Source organism: Lepidochelys kempii, chromosome 23 (assembly GCF_965140265.1).
Source record: "Lepidochelys kempii isolate rLepKem1 chromosome 23, rLepKem1.hap2, whole genome shotgun sequence".
Taxonomy (NCBI): domain Eukaryota; kingdom Metazoa; phylum Chordata; order Testudines; family Cheloniidae; genus Lepidochelys; species Lepidochelys kempii.
The window spans coordinates 9112413-9119201 of NC_133278.1; positions in this window are offsets into that span (position 1 = coordinate 9112413).

The following is a 6789-nucleotide window of genomic DNA, read 5'->3' on the forward strand; positions in this document are numbered from 1 at the left end:
AACCCCCCACTGAGAGACAGACCCCCTCCCCATCCCGAACTAACCCCCCACTGAGAGACAGACCCCCTCCCCAGCCTGAACTAACCCCCACTGAGAGACAGACCCCCCTCCGGTCTGAACTAACCCCCACTGAGAGACAGACCCCCTCCCCAGCCTGAACTAACCCCCACTGAGAGACAGACCCCCCTCCGGTCTGAACTAACCCCCACTGAGAGACAGACCCCCTCCCCAGCCTGAACTAACCCCCACTGAGAGACAGACCCCCCTCCGGTCTGAACTAACCCCCCACTGAGAGACAGACCCCTCCCAGCCCGAACTAACCCCCCACTGAGAGACAGACCCCCCTCCGGTCTGAACTAACCCCCACTGAGAGACAGACCCCCTCCCCAGCCTGAACTAACCCCCCACTGAGAGACAGACCCCTCCCCAGCCTGAACTAACCCCCCACTGAGAGACAGACCCCCCCTCCCCAGCCTGAACTAACCCCCCACTGAGAGACAGACCCCCCTCCCCGGCCCGAAATAACCCCCCACTGAGAGACAGACCCCCTCCCCATCCCGAACTAACCCCCCACTGAGAGACAGACCCCCCTCCCCGGTCTGAACTAACCCCCCACTGAGAGACAGACCCCTCCCCAGCCTGAACTAACCCCCACTGAGAGACAGACCACCCTCCGGTCTGAACTAACCCCCCACTGAGAGACAGACCCCTCCCAGCCCAAACTAACCCCCCACTGAGAGACAGACCCCCCTCCGGTCTGAACTAACCCCCACTGAGAGACAGACCCCTCTCCCCAGCCTGAACTAACCCCCCACTGAGAGACAGACCCCCCTCCGGTCTGAACTAACCCCCACTGAGAGACAGACCCCCTCCCCAGCCTGAACTAACCCCCCACTGAGAGACAGACCCCCCTCCCCAGCCTGAACTAACCCCCCACTGAGAGACAGACCCCTCCCAGCCCGAACTAACCCCCCACTGAGAGACAGACCCCCCTCCGGTCTGAACTAACCCCCACTGAGAGACAGACCCCTCTCCCCAGCCTGAACTAACCCCCCACTGAGAGACAGACCCCCCTCCGGTCTGAACTAACCCCCACTAAGAGACAGACACCCCCTCCCCAGCCTGAACTAACCCCCCACTGAGAGACAGACCCCCCTCCGGTCTGAACTAACCCCCCACTGAGAGACAGACCCCCCTCCGGTCTGAACTAACCCCCACTGAGAGACAGACCCCCCTCCGGTCTGAACTAACCCCCACTGAGAGACAGACCCCTCCCAGCCCGAACTAACCCCCCACTGAGAGACAGACCTCCCTCCCCAGCCCGAACTAACCCCCCACTGAGAGACAGACCCCCCTCCGGTCTGAACTAACCCCCCACTGAGAGACAGACCCCTCCCAGCACGAACTAACCCCCCACTGAGAGACAGACCCCCCTCCGGTCTGAACTAACCCCCACTGAGAGACAGACCCCTCCCAGCCCGAACTAACCCCCCACTGAGAGACAGACCCCCCTCCCCAGCCCGAACTAACCCCCCACTGAGAGACAGACCCCCCTCCCCAGCCTGAACTAACCCCCCACTGAGAGACAGACCCCCCTCCGGTCTGAACTAACCCCCCACTGAGAGACAGACCCCCCCTCCCCGGCCCGAACTAACCCCCCACTGAGAGACAGACCCCCCTCCGGTCTGAACTAACCCCCCACTAAGAGACAGACACCCCCTCCCCAGCCTGAACTAACCCCCCACTGAGAGACAGACCCCCCTCCGGTCTGAACTAACCCCCCACTGAGAGACAGACCCCCCTCCGGTCTGAACTAACCCCCACTGAGAGACAGACCCCTCCCAGCCCGAACTAACCCCCCACTGAGAGACAGACCTCCCTCCCCAGCCCGAACTAACCCCCCACTGAGAGACAGACCCCCCTCCGGTCTGAACTAACCCCCCACTGAGAGACAGACCCCTCCCAGCCCGAACTAACCCCCCACTGAGAGACAGACCCCCCTCCGGTCTGAACTAACCCCCACTGAGAGACAGACCCCTCCCAGCCCGAACTAACCCCCCACTGAGAGACAGACCCCCCTCCCCAGCCCGAACTAACCCCCCACTGAGAGACAGACCCCCCTCCCCAGCCTGAACTAACCCCCCACTGAGAGACAGACCCCCCTCCGGTCTGAACTAACCCCCCACTGAGAGACAGACCCCCCCTCCCCGGCCCGAACTAACCCCCCACTGAGAGACAGACCCCCCTCCGGTCTGAACTAACCCCCCACTGAGAGACATACCCCCTCCCCAGCCTGAACTAACCCCCCACTGAGAGACAGACCCCCCTCCGGTCTGAACTAACCCCCCACTGAGAGACAGACCCCCTCCCAGCCCGAACTAACCCCCCACTGAGAGACAGACCCCCCTCCCCAGCCCGAACTAACCCCCCACTGAGAGACAGACCCCCCTCAGGTCTGAACTAACCCCCACTGAGAGACAGACCCCCCTCCGGTCTGAACTAACCCTCCACTGAGAGACAGACCCCCCTCCCCAGCCCGAACTAACCCCCCACTGAGAGACAGACCCCCCTCCCCAGCCCGAACTAACCCCCCACTGAGAGACAGACCCCCCTCCGGTCTGAACTAACCCCCCACTGAGAGACAGACCCCCTCCCCAGCCTGAACTAACCCCCCACTGAGAGACAGACCCCCTCCCCAGCCTGAACTAAACCCCCAATGAGAGACAGACCCCCCTCCCCGGCCTGAACTAACCCCCCACTGAGAGACAGACCCCCTCCCCGGTCTGAACTAACCCCCACTGAGAGACAGACCCCCCTCCCCGGCCCGAACTAACCCCCCACTGAGAGACAGACCCCCCCCCAGCCTGAACTAACCCCCCACTGAGAGACAGACCCCCCTCTGGTCTGAACTAACCCCCCACTGAGAGACAGACCCCCTCCCCAGCCTGAACTAACCCCCCACTGAGAGACAGACCCCTCCCCAGCCTGAACTAACCCCCCACTGAGAGACAGACCCCCCTCCGGTCTGAACTAACCCCCCACTGAGAGACAGACCCCCCTCCGGTCTGAACTAACCCCCCACTGAGAGACAGACCCCCCTCCGGTCTGAACTAACCCCCCACTGAGAGACAGACCCCCTCCCCAGCCTGAACTAACCCCCCACTGAGAGACAGACCCCCTCCCCAGCCCGAACTAACCCCCCACTGAGAGACAGACCCCCCTCCGGTCTGAACTAACCCCCCACTGAGAGACAGACCCCCTCCCCAGCCTGAACTAACCCCCACTGAGAGACAGACCCCCTCCCCAGCCTGAACTAACCCCCCACTGAGAGACAGACCCCCTCCCCAGCCTGAACTAACCCCCACTGAGAGACAGACCCCCTCCCCAGCCTGAACTAACCCCCCACTGAGAGACAGACCCCCTCCCCAGCCCGAACTAACCCCCCACTGAGAGACAGAACCCCCTCCGGTCTGAACTAACCCCCCACTGAGAGACAGACCCCCCTCCCCAGCCTGAACTAACCCCCCACTGAGAGATAGACCCCCTCCCCAGCCTGAACTAACCCCCCACTGAGAGACAGACCCCCTCCCCAGCCTGAACTAATCCCCACTGAGAGACAGACCCCTCTCCCCGGCCCGAACTAACCCCCCACTGAGAGACAGACCCCCTCCCCAGCCTGAACTAACCCCCCACTGAATGACAGACCCCCCTCCCCAGCCTGAACTAACCCCCCACTGAGAGACAGACCCCCCTCCCCGGCCTGAACTAACCCCCCACTGAGAGACAGACCCCCCTCCCCGGCCTGAACTAACCCCCCACTGAGAGACAGACCCCCCTCCCCGGCCTGAACTAACCCCCCACTGAGAGACAGACCCCCCTCCCCGGCCTGAACTAACCCCCCACTGAGAGACAGACCCCTCCCCGGCCTGAACTAACCCCCCACTGAGAGACAGACCCCCCTCCCCAGCCAGAACTAACCCCCCACTGAGAGACAGACCCCCCTCCCCGGCCTGAACTAACCCCCCACTGAGAGACAGACCCCCCTCCGGTCTGAACTAACCCCCCACTGAGAGACAGACCCCTTCCCCAGCCTGAACTAACCCTCCACTGAGAGACAGACCCCCTCCCCGGTCTGAACTAACCCCCCACTGAGAGACAGACCCCCCTCCCTGGCCTGAACTAACCCCCCACTGAGAGACAGACCCCCTCCCCGGCCTGAACTAACCCCCCACTGAGAGACAGACCCCCTCCGCATCCCGAACTAACCCCCCACTGAGAGACAGACCCCCCTCCCCGGCCTGAACTAACCCTCCACTGAGAGACAGACCCCCTCCCCGGCCTGAACTAACCCCCCACTGAGAGACAGACCCCCTCCCCGGCCTGAACTAACCCCGCACTGAGAGACAACCCCCCCTGTCCTGCACTGCTGCCCCCCCCTCTGCTGAGAGGCAGATCCCACGGCCTGCACTCCCCCCCGCCCCCCACTCTGCTGAGAGACAGATCCCACAGCCTGCACTGTCCCTTGCCCCCCTGCCCCCCTGCTGAGAGACAGACCCCCCCCCTGCATTACACACACACTGAGAGACAGACCCTCCGGCCTGCACTGCCCCCCCCCGCCGCTGAAAGACAGATGCCACGGGCTGCACTGCCCCCCCCCCCCCACGCTGACAGACAGACCTCCGGGCCCCCAGCCTGCACTGCCCCCTTGCTGAGAGACAGACATCCCCAGCCTGAACTCACCCTCAACCTGCACTGCCTCCCTGGTGAAAGACAGACCCCCACTGCCTGTACTGCCCCCCTTGCTAAGAGACAGACCCCACCCGCCTGCACTGCCCCCCTGCTGAGAGTAGACCCCCCCATCCCCTAGCCTGCATTGCCCCCCATGACAGACAGACCCTGCCACTGAGATGCACTGCCCCACTACTGAAAGACAGACCCCTGTGACATTCCCTTCTGGTATTATCTGGACCAGTTATCTGCTAGGTCACTCCAATCCTCGACTCTGGGAGCCAGCCTTACCCTGCTCTGCTATGAGAACCCGCACTCCTGGGCTGTTCACGCAGAGCCTCTGGCATGTAAGCTGCTCCTTGGATTGTGCAACTGAACAAAACTAGACAATAGCGCCGATCCCAGACACAACCCTAGGAACTTCCATCTTGCAGTGTCCAGTTATGCCCTCTGGACGCTGCAAGCTTATATGAGTTTGTCAGTTTAACAAAGAAATTGATATGTACCAGGCTTGTTATCCCAAGTGGAGTCTCTGACACACTTCAAACCAAACACACTGCTTCAGGTAGAATAAACATACAAATTTATTAACTAAAAAGATAGATTTTTAACTGATTATAAGTCAAAGCATAACAAGTCGGTTTGGTCAAATGAAATAAAAGCAAAACACATTCTAAGCTGATCTTAACACTTTCAATGCCCTTACAAACTTAGATGTGTCTCACCACAGCCTAGCTGGTTGCCCTTCAGCCAGGCTCTCCCCTTTGATCAGCGCTTCAGCTGCTTGGTAGTGGTGTCTGTAGATGTAGGTGGAAGAGAGAGATCATGGCAAATGTCTCTCCCTTTTAGCATGTCCTTTCTTCCCTCTTGGCTTTGCCCTCCCCCCCACTTCAGATTCAGGTGAGCATTACCTCATCGCACTCCCAAACTGACCAAAGGAAGAGAGAGTCCAACAGAGCCTATGTTGCTCTCTAGGCCAGTGTCCTTTGTTCCTGTGAGGCTGGGTTGAGTTTGTCCCATACATGCCTTGATGAGGTGTGAACTGCGCCTCTGCTCTTAGAGAGTTTTTGCCTGGGACACAATTTCAGCCTCATAACTATATACATGAAATTATAACCTATAACATTACTATAAAATTACTGTAACGACAATTACTATAATATCATTATAATAACAATGCTCAGTACATCATGAGCCTTCCGAAGATACCCGACACGACAAACTTTGCATTGGATACCACACAATCATTTTACAAGAATGAGCATGGGGGTGCTGGGTGCTCCCTCGAGGTACAGAGCATCACACCTCCCCTCTTAGTTTACTGCAAGAGGGTTAGTCCCTGGCTAGCTCAAAGGCAGTTTGTGTTATAGTTCTCTTGGCATCCAGCCATTAAGGCCTTGAGGCACCATGCCTCAGTTTCCCCATTCACACACAGGTTTTTTATGGTTTCTCTGCTGTGATAAGCTTTAAACCTGTTTACAGGTATTAACTGGAAAGTAGCATTATCATAAGGTTTAACATCCTTGTCAAAATTCTTATCCCCAAAACTTAACATTAATACCAAAATTTTTATCACAGATGTGTTTTTACAAGTGTCTTTATGATACCACACCCTCTCTTCAAAAACAGACTCCAAGGAGAGACTGCTGAATTGGAATTAATTTGCAAACTGGATACAGTTAATTTAGGCTTGAATAGAGACTGGGAATGGATGGGTCATTACACAAAGTAAAACTATTTCCCCATGTTTATTTCCCCCCCCCTCCACTGTTCCTCAGACTTTCTTGTTAACTGCTGGAAATGGCCCACCTTGATTATCACTACAAAAAGTCCCTCCCCCCCGCCCTCCGCCCTGCTCTCCTGCTGGTAATAGCTCATCTTAAGTGATTGCTCTCCTTACAGGTTTTTTTGTTTGTTTTTTTTCCCCTTCACGTTCTGTGTGTATATAAATCTCCTCACTGTATTTTCCAGGAAATGCATCCAATGAAGTGAGCTGTAGCTCACGAAAGCTTATGCTCAAATAAATTGGTTAGTCTCTAAGGTGCCACCAGTACTCCTCTT